The sequence below is a fragment of the Hippopotamus amphibius genome, chromosome 6 (assembly GCF_030028045.1).
Source record: "Hippopotamus amphibius kiboko isolate mHipAmp2 chromosome 6, mHipAmp2.hap2, whole genome shotgun sequence".
Taxonomy (NCBI): Eukaryota; Metazoa; Chordata; class Mammalia; order Artiodactyla; family Hippopotamidae; genus Hippopotamus; species Hippopotamus amphibius.
In genome coordinates this window covers 135,253,631-135,280,932 of record NC_080191.1, presented here as the reverse complement: position 1 = coordinate 135,280,932, position 27,302 = coordinate 135,253,631, and positions in this window count along the sequence as shown.

The window sequence follows — 27,302 nt, the reverse complement described above, 5'->3', positions numbered from 1 at the left end:
ATTTTGACATAAGGGTTATTTAGAGCTGAAGGCAATTGAGAAGATACAAGAAAAGCTCTCTGCCCTCCCCATTTGCCTAAAAGTAAGACATAAATTTGTAAAGGTGTCCCCCCTCCCTTCTCTACCAGGAAGAACAGAAGTTAATTACCCCAGAGATATCTACATAACAAACTTTACTAACTAGCCCTTATCTTTCATTAATTCCCCCATATATTTACCTTCCCACAATTTGCTGCCCTAGAAACTCGAAGTCTTTTTCCTGCGTCTTGTCACTTCTCTAAAAAATCTATTATTTTTTTTTTAAGATGCTATGAAACACAACTTCTAACCACCCCTTTGAGTTACTCATCACTGACTGCTCTCTTGTATGTGTGCAATGCATACACTAATAGACTTTTTGTTTTTCTCGTTAATCTGTCTTTTGTCAGTCTAATTTGCAGAACCCCAGCCAATAAACCTAAGATGGGTAGAGGGAAAAGATTTTCCTTCCCTACATAAGACTACCTGGACCGTTTACGCACTCCTTCCCCAACATAGTGTTTGTTTTTGTGCTTCCCCAGGACCATTTAGATGGCTCCTTTGAAGTGCTTATCACAGTGTGTTATCATGACTTTCTCAGGAGTGTCCCACCACTGGGTTGTTAGCCTCTCAGAAGTAGAGATTTTGTCTTATTCATCTTTATGGTAACTGTGCCTGTCACAATAAATACACACTCAATAACTGTTCCTTGAATTAACAAATGAACAATCAAACAATTGCATTGATACTATAGTAGTCATGTATTTTATCTTGCTAAGACTACAATGACATCTCTTTATCTACAGAATAAATCCCAAGGCCTCCCTCAATCTGGCCCCTTCCTCTATGGCTTTATCTCCTTCCCACCCCTGTTATTTTGGCCATACTGAATGACTCTCAGCTCCCAGAACAGACCTCTAGGCCTCTGTCCTCGCTGTCCTTTTGTTGTTGGAAAAATGGGGCGTGAGAGGATGGTCATGTCCCAGGTCTCCGGTGAGTCCCTGGGACAGGCTGCCAAGTGAGGGTCCTTGGCTTCACACAGGAAAGAATTCAAAAGCAAGCCATAGTAAAGTGAAAGCAGGTTTATTTAGAAAGAGACACACTCCAAGGACAGAATGTGGGCCATCTCAGAAGGTGAGAGTGGCCAGGGCTGGGGACACATTCCATAGACAAAATGCAGCCTGTCTCAAAAGATGAGAGTGCCCTGAGGTATGGGGATGGTTAGTTTTTATGGGCTGGATATTGTCAAAGGCTAAAGATTGGGAGCAGTATTCTAACTATTTTGGAGAAGGGGCAGAGATTTTCAGGAATTGGGGCACCACCCACTTTTTGGCCTTTCATGGTTGGCCTTGGATTGTCGTGGCACCTATGGGTGTGTCATTTAGCATATGCTAATGTATTACAATGAGCACATAATGAGGCTCAAGGTCTGCTGGGAGTCAAACTTTCTACCATCTTGGGCCTAGTAGGTTGTAACAGGTTTTTGTTGTATCCTGTTCCTCTTAATGGTTGTGTCATTCTTTTAAGGGTTGTGTCCTGCCCCCTTCCTGTCTTACTTTCTCTCTAAAATGCTTTGTTCATGTCTGACTCCCTTACTACCCTGCAAGCTATTTGTGGTATTCCTTTATTTCCACTGCCTAGGAGAGTCCTGGGATAGAGTAGATACTCAGTGTATAATTATTAAATAAGCATTTCCATACTGCTGCAGTTTCCACTATAATTTTGATCCTTACACAATACTTTATGCAGGTTATGTGCCATGATTTACTTAATCACTACTTTATTATTGGATATTAAGATAGTTTCCAGGTTCACTATTATAATCAATGCAGTAGAGTACTTTTTTGTGCAAAGAGCTTGTTTTCTCATAGAGTTATTATTTTTTTCTTTTTCTTAAGAGAAGGGTAGAATATAAGTAAAAAAAGGAATTTCATTTTTCTCACTTGGTATCAACGACAATAGGCCATTGATGGTATGCTAGAGGATGTTTTAGGGGTCATCATGTCTTTAGAAGGCCAGTGAAATACTTTGATTTACAAGTTGAAATATTTTCGTAGTAACTTCCAAATCAAGTTGCCAGTGTCCAAGTATTCTAGACCAAGTATATCTACATGCCTGAATCCTCACTGTCTTCAGTTTCTCTTTGAGTACACAGAGGCAGAAAGGAAATAGGTGGCATCTGACCTTGGAGATGGGGTGGTCGGAGTTTGAGGAACAGGAAAATATATTCTAATTAGCTGGTCAATAGAAATTTAAATCAACTGAAACCACTATCTTTGAATCATACCAGAGTTTGTTTTTACTCTTTATTTGGAAACCTCAAAAAAATAAAGGAATCCCTTAATACACAAAACAGAAACACTCATGCAAATTTGTCTAAATATAAGTCCCCTCTATTAAACTTTGTTTTCCTAATCAGTCTTCATTTTGTGATTGGAGATGTTTCCAACATGACATGAAGTCCAGTTGGCATCCTTTTCTAAGCTGTTTTCTGATCACTATAGCTTCAAACAGGTTTAGAATTTCCAAGTCAAAGAAGAAGAGAGAGGTAGACAGAGGAAAGTGGTGCAAGCCTAAAATTGACTTGACTTCTAGCTTTCGGACAGAAACCTTCGTGGACCTGTGGCCTCATCCCTGAATTGAGTAGGTCCCCAAAACCCTTCCTAACTCTGAATTTCCATGACCTCAGATGTTTCAGTCCTGGCATGTGCAGAGACCTCAATGAAGCTCAAATTAGCTTTTAGCTTCCCTGAGTTTTAAGAATAAATAATACAGCCTAACTCCCTTGCAGGTGTAAGTCATCTTGCATCCCCTTTCCAGATTAAAAACAAAAACAAAAAACAAAAAAAGCCCAAGGAATTAACTGATGTGACTCCTCAGGAAATCTTTGTCTATTTCATTCATTATGATTTGTATGTTCTCCTTCCTCCAAATCTATGTGGAATCTGACTTGAACTCATTTCACATTCTTTGTTGACAGAGAATCCTGAAATAAATCTCTTACAATCTGCAAAAGACATTGTTGCCCAATTTAGCTGAAACTAATCAGGAGAAATCTAATGGAAATGAATGGCTCTTCCTTGCAATTTATCAAGACTGTTTTTAATTTTATATTGTTGTTGTTGCTGTTGTTTTTAGCCCAGAGTTAAAGAATATTCACTTTGATTTGGAGAAGTCACTCTGGGCCATACCACATGCCTTGGGCTTAGTTTGCAGATAACGAAAGGACTGCTGTCTCCTCTGCTCCTTCAGGTTTACCCACAATTTATCAGAAGAAAAGGCATTCATACAGCTCCATGTTTCATTTTATTCAGCCAGCCAGTTCCTCCCATTTCCTTTCCAAATGCACATGCAGCTGTTTATAAAATGCCTCTATTTAGAAGTCTTCCTTAGGAGGCAAAAGGAAATCTTAGGCTTCTTTCAGATAACGTTTTGCGAATGAGGCTGAGAATAAATAATATATTACCATTTATAAGGAGAAAATCAATGCTGCCACCCCTACCAAGAGGGATCAGTGTCCTCACCATGGACCTCTGCTTAGGAAAAGTGGCATTCAAAAGAAACCAGCCCCCTTTACTGCTGCCTCATTGGGCTAGGAGCCAGGGCTGCCACAGTCCAGTTTAACTAACTGGGAAGGACTGTTTTCAAGGGGAGATGGAAGTCATTAATCAGGGCAGCCCATATTTGGCTACCTCAGCGTTCTGAAGTGATACTACATGGAAAGTGATGAAAATCAAATACGAATGTTCAGTAAGGGCAGCTGGTCACTATTAGGAAAGCAGATTTCCCCTGTACTGTTCTTCTTTGTTTGAATTCAAGCGGTGAATATTTCACAATGTCTAACTGATGTGATAAATGATCCAGTAAGTCATGACACAATGCAATGTATGTTGTAAATACAAGCCAGAATTTGTCATTTAATTAGAATGTTGCTTAAAATGAGAACAGTCTTCTTTTATCATAACTATAGCCTTGGGACTTCCCTGGCAATCCAGTGGTTAAGACTCCATGCTCCCAATTCTGGGGGCACAGGTTTGATCACTGTTTGGGGAACTAACATCCCGCATGCTGCAGGGCATAGCCAAAATAATAATAATAATAATAATAATAGCCTCAGTTTAGTAAAAGGCAGCATTTCACTTCTTTGTCATCATTATCAAGCAATTGTGCACTCAAATAGTCAACAAACTTTTATTCAACACCTACTATGTGCTAGTCTGATTCTGATTTAGAACCTTAATTCTGATCCCATTCATGACATTATTTTTAATGCAAAAATTAAAACTAAAATGTTATACTTTAAGGTCTTTTCCTGTTATTCTGTAGGCTGGCAGAGAGGAAACTGTCCAGGCAACTTCTACAACTATTTCAATGAGAGATGAGTCTTAGATTTGAAGATACAGCCCTGAGCAAGAAAGAAAATTTCCCTGCCCCTGTGGAGGTGTCTTTCGTCAGGGGGAAGCAGACAATAAATAGGTAAATAAATAATTGAAAAATAATTATAGATGATTATAACTGCTATAATTTAAAAAAAAAAACTAAAACAGGATGTTTTGATAGAGACCAACAGGCAAAAAAAGGAATAACTATTCTAATGTGGTCATGGGAGAATCATTCAGGAGGTAACATATGATCTTAGACCTGAATAACGAGGAAGGTCCCAGCCATGGAAAATCTGGAAGAAGAACCTGGGGAGCGTCCAGGAAAAGCCCAAAGGGGATAACCTTGGCGTGGTCAAGGAACAGGAAGAAGGATAAGGTGCCTGCAGGGCTGTGAGTTAAAAGAGATCTAAGAGATCAGGTCACAGAGGTAGGAAGTGACTGGATAATGCAAGTCTGGTAGACCACAGAAAAGTACAACTGGAAAACCTTGAAAAACTGCAGGCTATCAATATCATTTATGTTGCAAAGTCATCATTCTGGATGCTTTACAGGAGACAAATGGAAGCAAGAAGGCTAGCTTAGAGTAATTGAGGTCAGCGATTAGTAGCTTAGTATTGGCAGAAACAGGAAGTAAAGTGGATGGATTTGAAATGTTTTAGAAGCAAGAACCTCCAAACTTGATGAAGAATGGAGGTGAGGGAAAGGTAGGAAACCAGGAAAGAGGTTAAGGTTTGAACCACAGAGTGAATGACAGTGTCATGAGATGGAGAGTTGAATTCAGGGTGGAGGGGAGGAAAAGGTTTGAGGTGAAGGTAAGAATAGAGAATTCTTTGCAGCTCTGTTACACGGGAGATTTCTGTTGGACACCTGACTGGAGATCCGAAGACTGGAGAAATAAAAGTAGGTGCAATTGGTTTGTAAAAGTTAATGTAAGCCTATGGAAGGAGAGAAAAGTGGGAAGCCCAGGACCGGGCCATGAGGCACTCTAACATTAGAGGTTCCGGATAGTTACAAGGAAAAAGTGGTAGTACTTAATATACTATAAATAGAGGTCAAACACTGGGTGTGAAACGCATTAGAGGGGGAATCAAAGGTGACATAAATATGCTGAAAGCTGCAGCACTCTGGTAAGTTAACTTTCTGCTGTGGTGAAAATAAAGATGAAAACCATTTCATCTGAGTTAGCAAATATCATGGAAAAATAAATGCAGATCTTTATTCCATGAGGGTATTTATAACTGACTGTCTGTCAGTTGACAGACTGTCTCCGCATCACTGCTGCCCTTGTAAAGCAGTTCTTCAGGTGCTATGATTTGTCTCAGCATAGGGGAGCTCTGGGACGAGTTTGGGGGGATATACAGCACACCTGTGTTTATTCAGGATTTGGAGAGTCCTGTCTGGTAATACTGAGTCATTTCTCTAAAGCTTCTAGAAGTTAAAGATGGGGTGGAGATCTCACGTCTATGTGTACAATCTCTGGATTAGCTCTACAGAAGTGATGGTTCGGTCTAGTCAGTTCTTAGGAACCAAGCCTTTAGAAGCCTTCTACAGGGACTATTACTACTCTCATGTTAATATGATAAGTGAGGTATGACAATACCAAGCAAGACAGAGTCCAGTGGCCCAGGCAGTGACCATGGGCTTTGGAGCCAGGCCCATCTGTGTTCAAATCCCAGCTCTGCCACTTTCTGGCTATGTGTCCTGAGACAAGTTACCCAAATTCTTCAGGTCTCAGTTTCCTCATCTATAAATGATGACAATACTTCACAAGCTTGTTATGAGCTTTAATGAAATACCATGTGCTGAGTGACTAACCCCGTGCCTCAGTGAGTGGTTAGGAGATACTCAATAAATCTTGGTCTCTTCCCTCTCTTTTCATCCCAGTAACACACTGTAATGCACTAAAACCTCAGGTAATTCTGATTCTGGCCCCATTCACTACATTACATTTTGAATGTAAAAATTAAAACTAAAATGTTATACTTATAGGTCACTTCCTGAATCAGTGATCCATTTTGTGAGCTGGCAGAGAAAAAATTGCCTAGGAAACTTTTGCTATTTCAGTATGAGAAAGACTCAGTCAATGAACAACACTCTCAGTCTTGTTAATTTCCTCAGCATTGGTGCTGTGCTCGTAACTTCCTATTTAAATTCTAGACCTTAAGTCTAGTATCTAAACTCAGTAAGAACAGAGAAACTTCTGATCAACTGCTTGCCAGATTTCCTTATTGTACATGGTTCAATAAATCTGTCGCAGAACCATTGCCATCTTTTTTCCATTTAATTTGTTAATTCAACCAGTATATAGGGAAGCTCTATTAGGTGCCCAGCACAGTGCATTCACTCTTGCACAGGCCAAGGTTAACCAACCTGTTCCACTGGCAGAGAAGTAGCTTTCCTCCCCTGCTCCATTCCCAAGAGGTCGTTTACTTGTTTAAAATTCCTGGAATTGTTTGGAAATACGAACTAAAGGTTATTAACATCTTTTCCCAGACAGCTTTCTCTTTAATTGAGGAATAGGATCTGCTTCCTTTGTGTATATATTTTTAATTATATAAATAACACATGCTTACTTTAAAATGTGTTAGTCTTCCCTAAAATGGAAAGCTTCTCCTCCTTGCAAGAAGAGACACTATTAACTGCTAGAATTTGGTGTCTACACTTCCCAGACTTTTTTTTCTAAGCAAATACAAATGCATATTTGTGCATACCCACCCCCATGGCCCACAGACACACAATATCTTGCTTGTTTTGTTTTTACAAAGATAGTATCATACTGTTCTGTAACTTGATTTTTTTCATTTAGCAATATGTCATGGACATATCATTTTAGCATATTAATCTACCTACATTTTTAGTGTGCTACACAATAGTCATGGAATTAGTCAATCATAGGTATTATTTTTTAACCATTCTTCTACCAATAGAATTTTAAGTTGTTTCCAATTTATTGATATTAGAGACAATTATTTAGTAAATGTTCTTATACGTGTATATTTTCTCATTTGTGTGTGCTTATCTATAGACTAGAATTCTCTAAGTAGAATTGCTAGGTCAAAGGGGTTGCTCATTTTAAACTTTGATAATGTGAAATTGCCTTCAAGAAAGATGACACCCAATTTAGTTTCCTGTCAACACCGTATGAGAATACTCACTTCCTCCCTCTCTGAATATTATCATTCTTAAGTTTGCCAGTCTGATAGGAAAAATAGAATTTCATTTTCATTTGCAAACTTCTGGTTTCCACTCTGACATGTAAAAAGCTTGGAAAACACCATTCCCATGCTTATAAGAAAAAGCTGGACAAATTGAAAATCAATGACTTTTCTTAGATCCGTCACAGAATTGAAGTTTCAAGGTAAACCGCACCCTGAAATCTGGAGAGACAGGTGCATCCAGAGAGATACAACAAAAGCCACTGGAGCGATAAGGGTGGGACCACTTAATTTAACTAGTAATTGTGACGAGTTGCTGGAGGCTGAGTGTGGACTAGTGTGAGTGAGAAACACCTGGGGCCCCAATCGTAGGAAGGCCCACACAGTTTTGAGGTCTTTTTTTCCCCAGGAGCCCCACTAGGTTCTCGTGGTGAGGATCTGAGAAAAATCCCCTCCTCACTCCTGGATCCCTCTCCATAACAAAGGCCCGCTCTCCAGGGGCAATACTGAAACCTTACCCCACTTGGAGGCGGGGATTTCCACCCTACTCTAGCCCCAGCCTTCCTGTCTCAACTAAAACAAACCCCCAAAAACATACTGGAAATGGAGTGTGAGGGAGGGTCCTATACTTAGTAAGGAGGGAGAGAAACACTTTTAAGACACAGGCCCACCAAAGATGGACTTAATCAGATTATAGAACACTTCCCTCCCCCCACACCTTACCTCCATTCCAATAAGCCTCCAATGGACTACAGCTGAAAGATCTGCAAAGCCCAAGGCTCTCTGAGTGGGAGTACAAAGGGAAGCCCAAAGCCAAGAGAGGATATGAAAATAAGGACACCAGAGGAATCTGAAGCCTGTGGAACTTATAACTACAACAAACATTAAACATAGCCCAACTCCAAGCCAGGTTAACATAACTCCTTACACTAAAGGCCTATTTACCTCACTACCTATTACTGATACAACATATCTGGCTTTCAACCAAACAAATTACAGAGCATACTAAAAGACAAGGGAAAACAGTCTGAAGACACAAAGCAAGCATCAGAACCAGATTCAGATATAATACAGACGTTGGAATTATCAGACAAGAAATTTAAAATAACTATGATTAATATGTTAAAAGCACTAATAGAAAGATAAACAGCAAGTAAAACCAATTCAGTAATGTCAGCAGAAAGATGGAAACTATGAGAATCAGAAGGAAATACTAGAAATGAAAAACTGTAATGGAAATGAAGAATGTCTTCAGTGGGCTCATCTACTGAACACAGTGAGGGGAGAAACAGTGAATTTGAAGTAGTGCAATAGAAACTTCCCAAATTGAAACTCAGAGAAAAAACAATTTTAAAAAACAGATCATTCAAAAACTGTGGGACAGGGACTTCCCTGGTGGCACAGTGCTTAAGAATCCACCTGCCAATGCAGGGGACACAGGTTCGATCCCCTGTCCAGGAAGATTCCACATGCCACAGAGCAATTAAGCCCATGTGCCACAACTACTGAGCCTGCTCTCTAGAGCTGGTGAGCCACCACTGTTGAGCCCATGTGCCACAACTAATGAAGCCCACGCACCTAGAGCCAGTGCTCTTCAACAAGAGAAGCCACCGCACTGAGAAGCCCACTCACTGCAACTAGAGAGAGCCTGCGTGCAGCGACAAAGACCCAACATAGCCTAAAAAAAAATAATAAAAATTCAAAAAAAACTAAATTGTGAACTTAAAAAAAAATGCCTGTATCTTTTGAAAATTATTAGCAAGCTAAGACTACAAGGACAACTTTCTTATTTGATATCAGAAACTACAATAAATATTATTTATGTGTAATATTAGAAAAAATCTCATTAATTTGTTTTAAAAGGATATGTATAATTATCATTGCTAGTTAATAATGTGTTGGGTAAATGTAATAAGGCAAGAAAGATATTAGATGTAAATGGTAGAAATAAGAAGAAAAGTTATCATTTGTGGTTATAAAATCTACGTAGGAAATCCAAGATAATAATTGGAAAAAAAATTAGAACTAATAAGAGTTAAAGTTTACTAATGTGACCAGATATTATATCAATATACAAAAAAAAAAAAAGCTTTACTCTAATCAGAACAATTGCAATTACAACAGCAACAAAACAGTACACATTATTTGCTACAGAAAGAATAAACCTAAAAGAGGTACACAAGACCCATATGAAGAAAACTATAAAACCTTACCCAAGAGGATATAAAGGAAGAGCTAAGTAACGGCAGAAATGCCCATGTTATTGGATGAAGAGACTCAAGCTTAGAGAGGTGCTGATTTTTTCCTAAATTAATATCTAAATTTAATAAACTCCAATCAAGACCCCATTAGCATTTTTAAAAATGAAACTTGACATGCCTGTTCTAAATGGCAAATGGGTGAAAATAGCAAAGATAGAGTTGAAAAAGCAGAACAAGAAAAGATGACCTCACCAAATAGAGCATTTAAACATAATATAAAGCTGTAGTAATTACAAAAAGTAATTTTTAGCACAGTAGTAAATCAATAGTTCAGTAAAGTGGAATAGAAAGTCCAAAAATAGTTTGTCATAAATAGGTAGATGAAGGATAGGATTTTCAATACATATTGTTCAATAATAAAGGTGGCATTTTAATGGAGGGAAAAGTAGACTATTTGCTAATTGGTATTAGAAAATTGCTATTAATTAGAAAATAGTAAAGTATCTCTTTACCTCATAACATACACAATAATGAATTCCATATACATTAAAGAGCTATATACTGAATATAAAAAAGTATTCAAAGGAAAAAAGGAATGTTTTTATAATTTGGGGAAGTTAAAGGGCATCTCTAAGCATATAAAAACCAGAAATTAAGAAAGAAAAGTTTGACAAAATTGATCAAAAATATTTTAAATATTTGAGTATGGTTAAAGACTCCATAGACAAAGTTATGGGAGAAAATACCTGGCATGTACATAACGGACAAAGGATTACTACACATAATATATAAAATATTCCTGTAAATCTATAAGAAAAATAGTCAAACAATACAAACAGTTAACTTAGAGAAAAAAAATAGATTGCCAGATTCTGAGCGTCACATATAAAAGAGATGGGAAATAAAATGCCTAGGTTTTGAGATATATATATATATATTTATCTTGCTTGGTGCCTGTGGGGGGTTGCTATCTATAACTGATTTTGGAAAATTCTCAGACATTATTATTTCAAATCTTGTTTATGCCCTGTTCCCTTCTCCTTCTAGTATTCCAATCACACACAAGTTAGCCCTTTTGATATTGTCCCACAGTTTTTCCTTTGTGTTTTCTTTTACATGTAATTTCTCTTGTCCTTTCTCTTTTTTTTAAATTAATTAATTAATTAATTAATTGGCTGCATTGGGTCTTCGTTGTCATGCACCGACTTTCTCTAGTTGCAGCGAGCAGGGGATACTCTTCATTGTAGTGCTCGGGCTTCTTATTGCGGTGGCTTCTCTAGTTGCAGAGCATGGGCTCTAGGCACACAGGCTTCAGTAGATGTGGCATGTGGGCTCAGTAGTTGTGGCTCACTGGCTCTAGAGCGCAGGCTCAGTAGCTGTGGCACACAGGCTTAGTTGCTCTTCGGCATGTGGGATCTTCCCCGACCAGGGCTCAGGCCCATGTCCCCCGCATTAACAGGCGGATTCTTAACCACTGCACCACCAGGGAAGTCCCCAAACATTCATTTTTAATAAGCTTTGAAGCATCTATTAAGATGTTCATGTGGATTTTTTCTCTTAACCTGTACATGTAATGGGTTACTTCAACACATTTCCTAACATGTTTAAACCATTGTTGCATTCTTATATAAGCACTAGTTGGTTACAGTATTTTATTCTTCTAATGCATTTTGATTTGCTATTATTTTATTTAAGACTTTTTTAATAATCTGATTCATGAGTTGTATTGATATAGTCATTTCTTTTTCTCCTTTCTTTTTTTTAAAATTACTTTTCTTAAATTGTAGTTGATTTACAACATTGTGTTAGTTTCACATGTACAGCAAAGTGATTCAGTTTTTTATATATATATATATACACACACACATATATAACAGAAAATACATATAAACTTTTCTCCATATATATATAATTTTTCAAATTCTTTTCCCTTTTAGATTATTACAAAATACTGAGTATAGTTCTCTGTGCTATACAATAGGTCCTTGTTGGTTATCTATTTTATATATAGTAGTGTGTATATATTAATCCCAAATTCCTAATTTATCCCTCCCCCACCTTCCTCTTTGGTAACCGTAAGTTTGTTTTCTATGTCTGTGGGTCTATTTTTGTTTTGTATGTAGGTTCATTTGTATCTTTTGTTTTCAGATTCCACATATAAGCAATATCATGTGACATTTGTCTTTCTCTGTGTGACTTACTTCACTTAGTATGATCATCTCTAGGTCCATCCATGTTGCTGCAAATGACATTATTTCATTCTTTTTTATGGCTGAGTAATATTCCATTGTATATATGTACCACATATTCTTTATCCATTCCTCTGTGGATGGACATTTAGGCTGCTTCCATGTGCTGGCTATTGTAAATAGTACTACAGTGAACATTGGGGTGCATGTATCTTTTCAAATTAGAGTTTGCTCTAGATATATGCCTAGGAGTAGGATTGAAGGAGCATGTGATGACTCTATTTTTAGTTTTTTAAGGAACCTCCATACTCTTCTCCATACACACTCTTCAGCATTTATTATTTATAGACTTTTTAATGATAGGCATTCTGACCTGTGTGAGGTGATACCTCATTGTATCTTTCTTTCTTTTTTTCTTTCTTTTCTTTTCTTTTTTTTTTCCTACTTGTATGTATTTTGTGCTAAGCTTAAGTATCAGGGATGTGTTGTCATTAGATGGATATTCTCTTTTGTCTTTGCTCTATAACAATTTAAATAACTAAGGAATTATCTGCTCTTGAGGAAATAGCCTCTGCGGAACTGGTATACTTATATGTACTTATACCACTTTTATCTTGTATAATTTTCAAGACTTTCTCACTGTTCTGAGCCTGTTAACGGTACCCTTTCTGGTTTCTTAGTTCTGTTGTTGATTATTCTGACTTTTTATATTTCTTGTGTCGTTTCAATGAAATTTTGGGTTGGGTATTTAGTCAGTCATCTTGAAAGTCTTTTCATCTTTTTGTATACTCTCAAACAGAACAAATAATATAGAAATTATCTGTATCTTGAAGGCTTGCTAGAACTTGCCAGTGAACCACCTGAACCTGGGCCACCTCTTCATCTATAATTTATTCCAATGTACTTCTTCCTGAACTCATAAAAGTCAACCTGTCTGCTGGACTTTGGATTCACCTTTGGATATTGCCTCGCAAGAGGACCCACTTGATTTCACGCATTCTACCCTTGGGGAAGAGTTTTATTCACCATTTTAGCAAACCCAGCCATGGCTTCTTATGTGTTTAGAATGGCAAAATCAGTCAACTGTTTTTCTATCTTGTGTCCCCTCTTGGTTCCACAGTGCATTTTTAATTAATATAAGCAAAATATGAAGTGTGTGTAATTAAAAAATATACATATATCAAATATTCGAAGTGAGTATTGTCCTGATAAGTTAGATTACCAGACATAGAAGCTGCACAGTTAGTCAATGGTGGTTTTGAAAGGAGGTTGGTTAGTCCACCTAATAAGTTTGATGCATTCTTTTTTTTATATATAAATTTATTTATTTATTTACTTATTTTATTGGCTGTGTTGGGTCTTTTTTTGCTGTGTGCAGGCTTTCTTTAGTTGCGGTGAGTGGGGGCTACTCTTCATTGTGGTGCACTGGCTTCTTATTGCCGTGGCTTCTCTTGTTGCAGAGCATGGGCTCTAGTTGCTTGGGCTTCAGTAGTTGTAGCACATGGGCTCAATAGTTGTGGTGCACGGGCTTCGTTGCTCTGCGGCATGTGGGATCTTCCTGGAGCAGGGATTGAACCTGTGTCCCCTGCATTGACAGATGGATTCTCAACCAGTGTGCCACCTAGGAAGCCCAAGTTTGATGCATTCTTGTCACATGTGTTTGAATATCTGACCATTAAGTCTCACATTCCCTTGAAAGGAACAACCTGGAGGATATTCTGCAGTGAAAGAGTTAATGGATTAATTCAACTCAAAGATGAGTCGTCTCTTAAGGGATGAGGGATTGAGAGTAAGAGATACAAAAAATAGCAATAATGTAAGAATAAAACCACCTCCAGAAATCAGGCTTACAGTACAAATTTTTTTTACTATAAGACTTATTTTATGCTGCAAATTCCTACATGTCCTCATTAAATGGATATATATTTGTCACAGGAAAAACAATATGACTGTTAAGAGAATGATGAAAGCTTAGTTTTAAGTAGGATGAGTCATGAAAAAAAATGAGTAAAAAAAATCCAGAAGGGTTTCATTCACCAAGAGCTGAATCTTTCACAAGATTTAACTTTCACACTTGAGCAATTTATATAATTGCTACAATTGCTACCAGGCCCTCATGCAAATCTTCTGATTTTCCTAAATGAGAATTGCTAGCAGTTGCTTACCAGTCATGTGCTACTGCATGACTTACCTAGTCTGAATTACATACAGCATCTCAGCACCATACTCAAAAAGGACTATAAGCCTGTTAGCATCTTTCCCTAGGTCCAGAGAGTTTCAGGAATCTTTGAAGTTGATGGTGCAATGGAGCAAAGCTTTCTGTTCAAAGGGCAGCATCTTCCAAAGCAAGCTGATTAAACCTCATTCCAAGCACACCTTTTCCTTGTTGCTAAATTGAGCTCCATTCCTTCTCCCCACCATATTTGGGAAGATGCCATTAGGGGAGGGTCTTCCCAAATAACACCCAACAGAGTTACATCTCCTATAGCAATTTTAATGACTGAGCATTAAGAGCCAGAGTCTAAATTGCACCCAGGAGCTCATGAAATCTGCTCTGTGTGCCTGCTTAGGGAACACGGCAGGGGATTTTCTGTCTTAAGTAGCAAGGCACGCCATGCATCTGGAATGAGAAGCAGGCCCTGAAATGTTCACAGCGTGTTGCAACTGAATGTCTTCTCTCTTCTTAAGATAAACTCTCTTCTTCAGAAGTTTTGATTTGTTTTCTCTGAATTTCAAAGATCCGTACAGGGAGGGGAGACAAGTCAAGCAAGCAATTCCATAATGTTTCTTATGTGGGAGCCACTTTCTAACAGATAGGCTGTTGTGTTTGCAAAGCTTTACTCTGCTGCATCACAAGGCATGGAGATGAGCCTGTGAAAATCCCTGAAGTGGAGTGATGAGGATGGGGCAAAGGGGAAATAACCTTATATCAAGGCTTAACTTAGGCCCACAAACTGTGCCTGCCCCAGTCCAGAGCAACAGAGAGTGCCCTCTTTTTTTTAATCTTTAAATTTCTGCTTTTTTTTTAACCAAATCGCAAAGAACCACAACCTTTCCCAAATGAATCACAGAAAATCCACAGTTCTCAACATTTATTTTTAAATAACATATATAGTCATATTATGAAGAGCTGCAAGTAGCATATACAAATCTAAAAATTCAGGCATTAAAAAAAATGTGTAGCCTTCTATCCTGAATTCCAAAGAAATGTTGAGAGCTATTTATTTTTGAAAATCAGCATTATTTTGGTGGCAACCTTTGAGAACTTTACTGGTGAAAGACAGTGATTCATCTTGCCCTCACTAAGGCAGACTGAAGACAGGCTTGCTGATTCTTTAAGAGGTAGAGTCAGGGACACTTGTTAGCAAATACTTTTCCTTGTCAGAGGCTAATTATTTTTGATGTGTGGTTTTTATCAAATACCTTCTAAAGAAACTGCAATATCTTTACTGAATTTTTTCTTTGCAAGAATCTATTTCTAAGAGCACATCTAATTCCAGGTAATAGTTTCTCATTTGTGTGAGAGTGCTGTCTTTTTGCGTTTGCTTTTCTATTGATTTCCATAGAAATCATGCTTGCCCTTCTGTGAGGAGTCCGGGAGCCAAGGCTCTGATGTGACCTCTGGTAGCAAGAGCAGGTCCACACAGATGTGGTGCAGTTTCCCAACTCCGAAACACATGTGAGCACACAGAATTCTCTTTACTTTTCAGTCTCAGAAGCAGTGGACTTATTAGGCTGGTGCTGACATAAAAAATGAAATGAAACATCTGAGTGTAACAGCTGCACAAAATTTGGACTCATGTAAACTGGTCTGACATCACAAGTTCTGCATGTGAGTTCCATGAGTATTCTCCATATGGCGCTAATACAGTAACATGCCTACAAAGTCCCTGTGGTTTATGGCATGATGAGCTCCAGAGCTGAGGAAATAAAGCCAGGAAGCCTACGCCATTTGCTGAATGGAGCTGGCTTTGGGTAATGTCTCATTCTCACAGAGCTACTTAGGTTCACTAGGAACAAGAAGACACGCTGGGCATAGTACCAGCAGGAAGCTTTATGTTGGAGGTTCGTGTCCCCTCTCCTCGGAAGGAGTGGGAGAGAGGTCTCACAATTTTTTTCCCTTATTCCATAGAAAAATAGATGTGGGAGTGTAAAGGAGTTGCCAAAGCCAGCTTACTCCTTCCTGGCAGTCAGGAAAAGACAGGTAGAAAAAGAGAAAGAGAACATAATGGCTCAACAGAAATCCTGGCAAGATGCAGCAATCCTTTGCTGGGAGGCTGGAGGCCTGCCCAGGGCACACGATGGCATTGATCAGATCAGTGACACCCCACACTGACCCACAGCTGTAAACAAAAGCTGCGCATGTTCTCTTTCTTCTGCTAAAGACAGGCAGAGTGGGGGTAGGGGTGTCCAGACATTTGGCAAGTAGTTTGTGTTGCTCTGACAGGCTATACATGTGGTCTAGAAAAAGTTCTGTTCTTATTTAATTTTTAAAAATGACTCAAGGACACTTGTTTATCTGTTGGCCGATTAACCTCACAGAGGATGACTTTTGGAAAATATTTAACAGCAGCTTGGCTTTCCCTGTTTGCTCAGCATAATGCTGGATTGCTTCCCTCACCATCCGTCAGTTTCCAGGCTCAAAGAATACACACTGCAAGTGCAGCATTATAAATAAATTCATCTGATTGACTTTCAAGGGCAATGAAGTTATTGAATGCAGCACCTATTTGCATGAGAGAATTCATAAGTGGATATACTAGGTTGGGGTCCCTCATATTTTAGAGCGGCACCTATTGGCTGTATGTGATAGTGCATTCTAGCTCTGTTGGACACTAAATACACAAAGACAGAAAGAGATCTCCCAGACTGAATTTCAAGAGTTGTGAGTGTGGAGACAGAGAATCATTGGACCCAAGTGAGGATTTTCATAGCCTGAGAAAGGGAAGGGAGGGAAAAAAGGTGGGGATAGGAGAAATCTCAGGTCACGAGAGTAATGAACATTCTCAGAGTGTTATAAAGCATTTCAAAATACAAAATAATCAATACCACCTAGTTAATTTTTTCCTCCAGTGAAACATATCTTTAGTCTTCTTAAATCATTAGCAGAACAGAATTACATTAATAGAAAATCACTTCATAAACAATTTTACTAAAATTTATTCACTCTAAAATTGGAAGCACCTGTGATTTTAATTGACAAAATGTCAGTTGAAAGGTACGCTTACTACTGGTATCATTGTGTAGTACATTGTAAGGTCAGTTGCAAAATTCTCCTTTATTTTGACCATCTATGCCATGGCTCTCCTCTGTCACGATGGGCAACGTAGCGATGATTGTCAAAGAAAAGCAAATAGTTTTATGAGGAATTCTGGTCTAATCTCCTGGGGCCCAAGGCTGTGGCTTAGAACCATCCCATTGCATCTGAGATCAGAGAGTCTATTTTGGGGTACTGTCCAGGCTCTAGACCCTTCTGTATTTGCCCCAACTGGAATTAAACAAACTATACAGTGTTAATGAACTGTGTGGCCACATCCACCTCTGCCAGGCATACTACAGCCGTGATGCATGCTGCTAGGTCACCACATGTTAATTATCTTTCAGGTTTTCTGCACATTCTTTTCCAAACAAGGCAGCCCTGCCAACTTGTCAACAGGGCATTCTTCTCTAAAAATGAAGTTACTTTCTTTTTGCCTGAGAATGCCCACAATGACTTTCTCAGAGATCTGGGAACAGAAGCAAGATTGTACCTTTCACTGCCTCTTTAATTTAAGGGAGAAAAAACAAAGTCTCTGTAAGCTAATATGTAGCTTCATTGGTGATTATAAGTATTGCAAGCTTCTCTGATTTAAACCAGAGAACAGGAAATGTCACCCTTCTCAGCTGGTAGAGAAGAAAAAACATGCAGGTGGATGGTGTGAAATTTAAGCGGACTTGGGAAAGAACTAATCCATGTTTGGAATTCTCCACTGGAGATGTGTTTTGACAGTTCTCTGGTAGTTTCCTGTTTTGGTTTGCCCACTTCATGTTAATGCATGAGACAGCATGATATAGCTGAAAAAGCATGGGTTTTGAGGTCAAGTGTCCCAGTCCTGTCACTTTCAGCTAGGCTAGTCACCTATTTCTCTGAGCTTCAGGTTATAAATCTGACAATTGGGGTAATGATACTTAACTCATTGAGTTGCTGTGAGAAGTGAAATGATAATTGAATATAGAAGCGCTTTATATTGCTGCCTGCTACTTGCTAGCTGTGTGACTTTGTGCAAAGTACTTACTCTCTGTGCCTAGATTGCCTCATCTGTGAAACGGGAATAAAGTAGTTATTGTCCCCCTTGAGCTGTGGTGAGGATTGCATAAGTTAATACATGGAAAGTGCTTAGGATAGTGCCTGGCATACAGTGTGCTGCTATACACTTAGCTCTAAATGTTTTCCCTGGTTTCTGTTTACCAGATGATATACATATATTACTTATTTTTTCAGGTGTACTTCACTTTATACTAATTTAAATACAGTAGAATCTATATTCATAATTCAACTATTGCTGAGTATTTTGCACAAAGCATAAGTGCTGTATACAAATATAGAGTGGGGCAATAGTTATCTGTGTTGCAAAAGGGAATAGCAAGGCAGTGCTTCAATTCAAGAATTCACTTTGACAGTACCCACTATTGTTTTCAACATAACTTGAAGTACAGAAGATATGTACCATATCCTCCAAGGAGGGTTTTAAATATATTTTTATTATTCTAATACTAATGCATGGTCATTGTAAAAAATTTTAGAGAATATTGATAAGCAATAATAATTATTATAACAATAATAACAAAATAAAATTGAAATCACCTATATTGCCACCACCAAGAGATAGCTATGTCTCACACTTTGGTTTAAATTATTTTGGGTGTGTGTGTGTGTGTAGGTGTATACAAAATTAGAATCATATTGCTTTTAAAAATTTAAGAAATCATAAACATCTTTCCATGTTACTAAATATTCTTCTTTTTATTATTGTTAATTTTTTTTTATTTTGAAATAGTTTTGGATTTAAAGAACGGTAAAAATAGTGCAAAGCTACTTGGAGGCTATGCAAATACCCTGTTTCTACTTAAATATTTGCCTACCCTTTTTAGCTTACTTTGGTGGCTCTCGCCTGCAGCAGTGATTACTGTGTATTTTAATGGTGATTTTCTATTTCCCTCATGCCCCTTCTGCATTTGTTTATTGATATGCTTGTCTGAGGAAGAGCTGTTCCTTCTCTCCCTTATATTTATTTAATCATTTATATCCATGTGGACTCATAAACATTTATTTAATTCTTTTTGTTATAATCTAATATTGTGCTATTGCTTTTTATTTTGTTGTTCAAATTGTTCCAGCTTCGATTATTGGGAGCTCTTTCGGATTGGTTCCTGTACATTTTTTATACTGCTTACATTCAAACACCACAGATGCTCCAGGATCATCAACTACCCCAACCCCTGGAATCAAACAGTTCTCCAAAGATCCCTGATCTCTTACATTGGAGGGTAGTATTTAGAAACCAATGCCATCAGGAGTTTGCCTTGTTACTGAAGTGTCACTGTTTCTAACTCCTCTCTGTAGATAGAGCCAGGAATACGTGTGTGTGTATGTGCGTGTGTGTGTAAGATACATTAACTCATGCATACACACATTATCTATATTTCTGTACCAATTTATCCGTATATATTTAAAACTTTTTCAAATTTAATATTTAAAACATGGGTGCATGTGGATACCTTTGAATCCAGTTGAGCACGACAGGAATCTTTCCTGTTTTCTTATGTTAACTTCTTTCTCCAATAGTGAGAAACCTAACTCTGATTACATACAATATATTTCATTATTTGTTTAATCCAACAAAGTAAGTAGTGTCAGAATTCCTAGCCCATCCCCCTGTGAGAAATAACTGAAGTGCAGTGTTTGTGTACACCAGCCTTACATCAAATCAAAACACTGTTTATTTAAAATTAATTAGAAAAAAATGTTTTAAAAAATTAATTAGGTCGGCCCTTTTTTCCCCACCCCCTTCAGTGTGCTTATGTAATTCATTTATAATAAGTTAAATGCATTTCTCACAATCTGCATTCCATCTTTTCTCCCACATCCTGGTAGATTTTTTTTTTACATGTAGTAAAATTCACTTTTTGTGGTGTACAGTTCTATCAGTTTTGGCAAATGCATCGAGTAATATTATTAACCATCATTCTGTACACAATTCCATCATCCTAAAGTTTTTCCTGCCATTCCTGTAGAGACAACCCCCCCACCCCCAACCCCTGATCCATCAACTACTCATTGGTTTTCCTCCCTATGATTTTGCCCCTTCCAGAGTATCATGTGAATAGAATCAGACAATTCTGGGTCTGGCTTCTTTCACCTTGTAAAATGCAGGTAAGATTCATGCATGCTATTTTGTGAATCAGTAGTTCATTCTATTTTATTGCTGAAAGCATTCTATTATATGGATGTACTACAGTTTGTGGAACATCTAGGTTGTTTCCAGCTTTCAAGCAGCTATGAATATTTACTTACAGGTTTTTGTACAAACATGCTTTCTTTTCTTTTCTTTTGGATGCACACCTGGGAGTGGAATTGCTGGGTCACATGGTAGGTATATGTTTACCTTTATATGAAACAGCCAAACTGTTTCATGAAGTGGCTGTACCACTTTGCATTTTCACCATTTTGCATCCTCATCAGCACTTAGTATTGCCAGGTTTTTTACATTTTAAATATTCAAATAGGCCTGTTGTGGTACCTTATTGTGGTTTTAATATTTCCCTAATGATTAATGATGTTGAACATTTTTCTTATGCTTATTTTTCCTCTGAATATGTTCTTTGATAAAGTATGTGTTCAGATCGTTTGCCTGTTTTAAAAAATTGTGTTCTTTTCTTTATATATTGTTAACGATTTATGAGTTCTTTATGTAATCTGGATATAACTCCTTGTCAAATATGATTTTAAAATATTTTCTCCCAGTTTGTGACACCTTTTCAAAAGCAGAAGTTTGTACAGAGAAAACATTTTTATTTTAATACAGTCCAGTTTATTAATTTTTTCTTCCATAGACCATGACTTTGTTGTCATATCTAAAAACTCTTTGCCTAACTCAGGGTTCCTCAGTGGTGGCACTATTAACATTTTGGACTGGATAATGATTTGTTGTGGGGGGCTGTCCTGTGCATTGTAGAATGTTTAGCAGCATCCCTGGCTTCTACCCATTAGATGCCCACAGAACTCCCCTCTCCCCCGCCACTGCCACCTATTCATGATGATCAAAAACGTTCTAGACATTGCCAAATGTCCCCTGGGTTATAAAGTTGACTTTGTTCAGAATCGCTGGCCTAATCTAAGGCCATGCACATCATCTTCTCCTGTGTTTTCTTTTAGAAGGCTTTTGGTTTTATGTTTTATATTTTAGGTCTATGATCCATTTTAAGTTAATTTTTGTGTGAGGTATGAGATACAGGCTGAGAGGTTTTTTTCCTCTTTGCATATGGACATTTAGTTGTTCTAGTACCATTTGTTTGAAGAGACTGTCTTCTCTATTGAATTGTAGTTGCATCACTGCGAAAACTCAGTTGACTATATTTATGTGGTTTTATTTCTGGTTTCTCTCCTTTTCCATTGATCTACGTGTCTATCCCTTCTCCATTACTACACTGTGTTGATTACTATAGCATTATAGGAACACTGAATTATATACTGTGAGTCCTCCAACTTTGTTATTCTTTTCCAAACTTTTTTTTTGCAATTCCAGTTCCTTTGCCTTTCCATATAAACTTTAAAACCACTATGTCAATACCTATATACAAGCCTATTGGATTTTTTATTGGAGTTGCATTGAATCTATATAATGAATTGGGGAGATTTAACATCTTAATACCGAATGTTCTAATCCAAGAACATAATCTGTTTCTCCATTTGTTTGGATCTTTTTTACATGTTTTTTTCTTTAGTATTTTGTTCTTTGCATCATACAGATACCACATAATTTTTTTAGATTTATACCTACTTTGGGGTTTTTTGGTGCAATTGTAAATGGTATTGATATTTTAATTTTGAATTTCAATTGTTCAGTGATAGTATATAGAAATACTATGGTTTTGTGTGCACTGACTTTGTACCCTGAGACTTTATTAAACTCATTTATTTGTTCTAAGAGCTTTTGTGTGGAATCTTTAGAAATTTCTACATAGACATTTTGAACTGGATAATTCTTTGTTGTGGGAGGCTGTGAATAGAAATGACATACCTTTTATTTCCATGTCTTGTCTTATTGTAATGGCTAAGATTTCCAGTATGATTTTAAATAGGTGTAGTGAAAGTGGATATCTTTGCCTTTTTCTCTATCTTCAAGTATATGGTCTTTTACCATTTACTATGATGTTAACCAAAGGCTTTTTGTATATATCTTTTATTAGGTTTTAGACGTTTCTCTTACTAGTTTGCTGAGAGTTTTAATCATGAATGGGGGTAGAATTTTGTCAAATGCTTTTTTTTGGCATATATTTTCCTCTTTGGTTTGTTATTATGGTGCCTTATATTGATTGATTTTCAAGTGTTGAGCCAGTCATATGCTTGTGAGCAATGCTACTTGGTCATGATGTATCATCTCTTTTATATTCTCTGAATTAAATTTGCCAAAATTTTGGTAAGAATTCTTTTTCATTTCTGCTCATGAGAGATGTTGCTCTGTAGTTTTCTTCTCTCATGATGTTTTCATTTGGCTTGGTATTAGGGCAGTACTGGTATCATTTCTATTTTCTGAAAAAAAGTGTTAAAATTATATTATTTCTTTCTTAAATGTTCAGTAGAATTCAACAGTGAAAACATTTGGGCCTGGAGATTTCTTTTTGGAAGGTTTTTAAAGTACAGATTAAATTTCTTTGATAGATATAGGACTGTTAGTTTATCTAGTTTCTTCTTGAGTGAGCTTTAGTAATTTGTGTCTCTCCTGGATTCCATTTCATATATGTTGTCAAATTTCTGGGCACAGAGTTGTTCATAATATACCCTTATAATCTTGTTAATGTTTGTGGGGTCTTTAAAGATATCCCCTCCTTTGTTCCTGACATTGGTAGTTTATATTTTTTCTCTTTTTTTCTTGGTCTGGCCAAAGGTTTATCAATTTTATCAGTCATTTGAAAGAATCAGCTTTTGGTTTTGCTAATATTTCTTTATTGTTTTCTATTTTTAATTTCATTGATTTCTGTTTTAATTTTTATTTCCTTTCCTCAGCTTATGTGTAACTTGAGTATTTTGCTCTTCTTTTTCTAGTTTATAAAAGTGGAAGCCTAGATTATTGGTTTGAGAGCCTTTTCCTCTTCTGAGCATTTAATGCCTAAATTTCTCTCTAAGCACTACTTTAGCTGCATTGCACATGTTTTTATATGTTGTATTTTTATTTTCTTTCAGTCAAAACTTTTCTAACTTCCCTTGAGACTTCATCTTTGGTCCATAGATTATTAGAAGAGGGTTGCTTAATTTCCAATATCTGGGAACTTTCCAAATATCTTTATATTATTGATTTCTAGTTTAATTCCATTGTGGTCTGAAAACATACTTTGAATGGTTTCTATATTTTAAAGATTGTTTTATTTCACAGAACATGGTACATATTGGTGAATGTTCTATGTGTAGTTGAAAAGAAAGTGTATTCTGCTGTTGTTGGGTGAAGTGCTCTATATACGTCAATTTGGTCTGGTTGTTAATAGTGTTTCTCCAGGCTTCTATTTCCATGATAATTATCTGTCTGCTTCTTCTATTAGTTACTGAGAGGTAATTGTATATTTCTTCTTTCATGCCTATCGAAACTGTGCTGTTAGGTGCATTCACAAGTTAATTGGTTACATTTTCCTGGAAATCTAAACCTTTAATCATTATTAGTATACCTCTTTATCCCTGATAATATCTCTTGTTTTGAAGCTTTCTTAGATAAAATAGCTACTCTAGCTTTTTTTTTTATTAGTGTTTGCATGGCATATTTTTCTTCATTCATCCATTTACTCTTAACCAATCTGTCTTTATAATTAATGTGAGTTCAGTTGTTCCCTCTGTCCCTTTTTTCTTTTCCTGCCTTCTCTTGTGTTAATTGAAAATGTTTTATTATTGTTTCATCTCCCCTATTGATTTATTACTCATTCCTCTTTAAAAAATATTTTAGTGGTCTCTCTAGGGTTTGCAATATACATCTTTAATTAATCTGGTCTACCTTTGAATATTATACTCTTTCATGTGTTGTGTAAAGACCTAGCAGCAATATAGTCTCAATTCCTCCCTTCTATACTTTGTGCTGTTATTTTCATATCTTTCACTTCTACATGTGCTATGAACACAGAATACATTGCCACTATCATTGTTTCCGACACTGAAAAGTTATCTTTTAGAACAGTCAAAACTAAGAACAGAAATGAATTTTATTTTACCTTCATTTATTTATTCCATTTCCAAGGTCTTCACTTCTCTATGTGGATCCAAGCTTCAGTCTTATAGCATATTCTTTTTACACGAAGAACTTCTTTTAACATTTCTTATAGAGTAGGATTTCTAGTAATAAATTCTCTCTGTTTTTGTAAGTCAGAAAAAGTATTTTTCTTTTTTGGAAATCATTTTTGCTGGGTATAGGATTCTGGGTTGACAGGTTTGCTTTTTTTTTTTTACTTAATACTTTAGAGATGTCACTTCACTGTCTTCAGGCTTGCGTTGATTCTGTTGCAACTCTTTTCTTTGTCCCTCTGTATGTAATATTTCCTTTTCTGTGGCTTCCTTTAATGTTTTTTCTTTGTCATTGGTTTTCAGCAGTTTGAATCTTATGATATGCCTAGGTATGTGTGTGTGTTGTATCATCCTACTTTTTTTTTTAAAGAGAACATTTTTAATTGTACAGTAAGATTAAAGTACCTTTATTTTTTTGACATACAATAAACTATATATTTAAAGTGTACAATTTGATATTATTTTTCTTATTAGTAATGTATATATGGCAATCCCAACCTCCCAATTCATCCCACCCCAACTCCCCTCCCCCAGTACAGTACCTTTAAAAGTACAATAGTATAGTATTGATACAACAGCTGGCATATAGGGACTGGCATTGAGTGAACAGGCAAGAAGAGTTACTGACTGGAGGAGAAAGAGGAGGTGGGAGATGTATCATCCTACTTTTATGCCCTCTAAGCTTCTTAGATCTGTGGTTTAGTGTTTAACATTAAGTTTAGATAACTCTTGGTCATTATTTCTTCAGATCTTGTGTCCCCCCCCCCCACCCCTTTTACTTCTAGGATTCCAATTATGCATATGTTAGAATGTTTAATAATGCCCTGTAACTCTTGGGTATTATGTTCTGTTTTCTCCCACTCTTTTTTCTCTTTGTGTTTCATTATTGGTAATTTACATTGACCTACCTTTGAGTTCACTGATTCATGCCCCATCTGTTTGAGTCTATTAATGAAACTGTCTTTATCATTCTTTATCTCTATTATTGTGTTTTTCATTTCCAGCATTTTGATTTGATTTCCTTCTTTCTCATAGTTTCTGTCCCTCTGCTTAAACATCTGATCTTGCCTGTTGTCCACCTTTTTCATTAGGGCCATTAACATTAATTATAGTTATTTAAAATTCCCTGTCAGATAGTTCCAACATCTGTATCATTACTGTATCTAGTTCTGATGTTTTCTTTGTTTCTTTAAAGTGTATATTTCTTGCCTTTTCATATGCTTTGTAAGTTACTGTTGAAAGCTGATCATCTTGCATAGGTTAGTGGAGACAGCAGTAAGTAGTTTTTAAGCCTTAATATGAGAGTACCTTTCCTTCTGTTAGGCCTTTAATGTAGTGGCTTGAAGTATTCTAGGTTTGGATTGCTATGCTTATCCTCAACGCATCACTTGCTTCAAAATCTTGTAGAGATACCTTGTGTTTAGGTTGGAAGTGAATTTACCAGAACAACGTCTGTTTGATTCTGAATTTTAGGTATTCTCTTTGCATTGTACCTCAGCAAGAGTTTCTTTGCTTACTCTTATTTTTCTCCCATCTCTCTCTCAGTAGTATTCTACTGTTATTTGTTTTTCAAGTAGCTTGTTATTACTAGCTTGCAGTAGGGGTGGTGTGGTGTGGGAATCTATTCTCTGTGTTCTGAATAAGCCTCAGTCTTAGGCATGTACCATGTAGGGTATGGCCTTTCAGTTTTCTTACCCTACCCAAGCTGTGTTTGTGGGTCCAGTGTGTAATCCTAACCCTTCCTGATTTTTTCCATTGGCTCGTTTCACCCATTTGCAATGAGTTTTCTCCAGTGCCCTAAAGGCAGCAGTGCTTAATACACTTTCCTTCTATAGGTTAAGGCTTTTTTTTCCCCCCCAGTTGGAGGTAGGAGACATGGATCCAGCCAGTATTTCTTGCCCCTCTCACTAAACGGCTCTACCACTCTCCTAGGTCTACAACATGATGGACCCAATATAGGGCTCTTTTCAGTCTTTTCTGTGAGCATCTGTAGAGGTTGTGGAGAAAGAGCCTGAAAGAAGTATAGAATCTCCAAATTCTGCGGCCCTCAGGAGTTTCACACTTGCCTGTCAGCCTGTATTCCATCTTTACCAACTTATCAACTATTTTATTGAAACTCACTTACTGTCTGGTGGCATCTACCCCAAGTGAGTACTTTGCATTCCCTTTCTCTCTGCAGACATTATCCCTACTTAGGTTTTAGACCTGTTGTTTGCTTTGCAACTTCAGCTTTTTGATAAGTTAACATAGAAAAGTTGTGATTTTGAAGTTAACCTAATTACTCTCATTATAAGGGTAAGAGTGATGCTCCTTCTAGCTCTTTACATCCTTCCCTTTCATTTTAATGGCCAAACTGTATTGCATTACATGAATATGTAATCTACTTTTTAAAGCTAACCCCAGTCCCTTATACTGTACTTTTAGGCAATTTTCCATTTTTTGCTCTTATAAGCAAGGTTGTGTCACCTCTGTAGGTAAGTCTATCTTTGATTTACTTTTTAATCATTTACAACCTAAAGAGAGAACAGGCAGGCATAATTAAGGACAATTAAGTAATGATGTAAGGTATGATAAAATGAATGCCCAAAATAGCATTCTAGGATACAATAATAAGGAGTCATAATGGAATTATAATGGTGCCTCACATCTGCGTAGAACTTAGCAATATTCTTCACACTTATTAAATCTTTTGATCTTAACAACAATGAGGACTAGAGGACTTCAGAGGGTTAACTCAGGGCCACACAGCTGTTAAGTAATGGAGTTGGGACTTGACTCAGTATCTTAGGGAAAGTCTTAATAAAACAGAAGATGGGCCTGAGCTGAACCTTGAA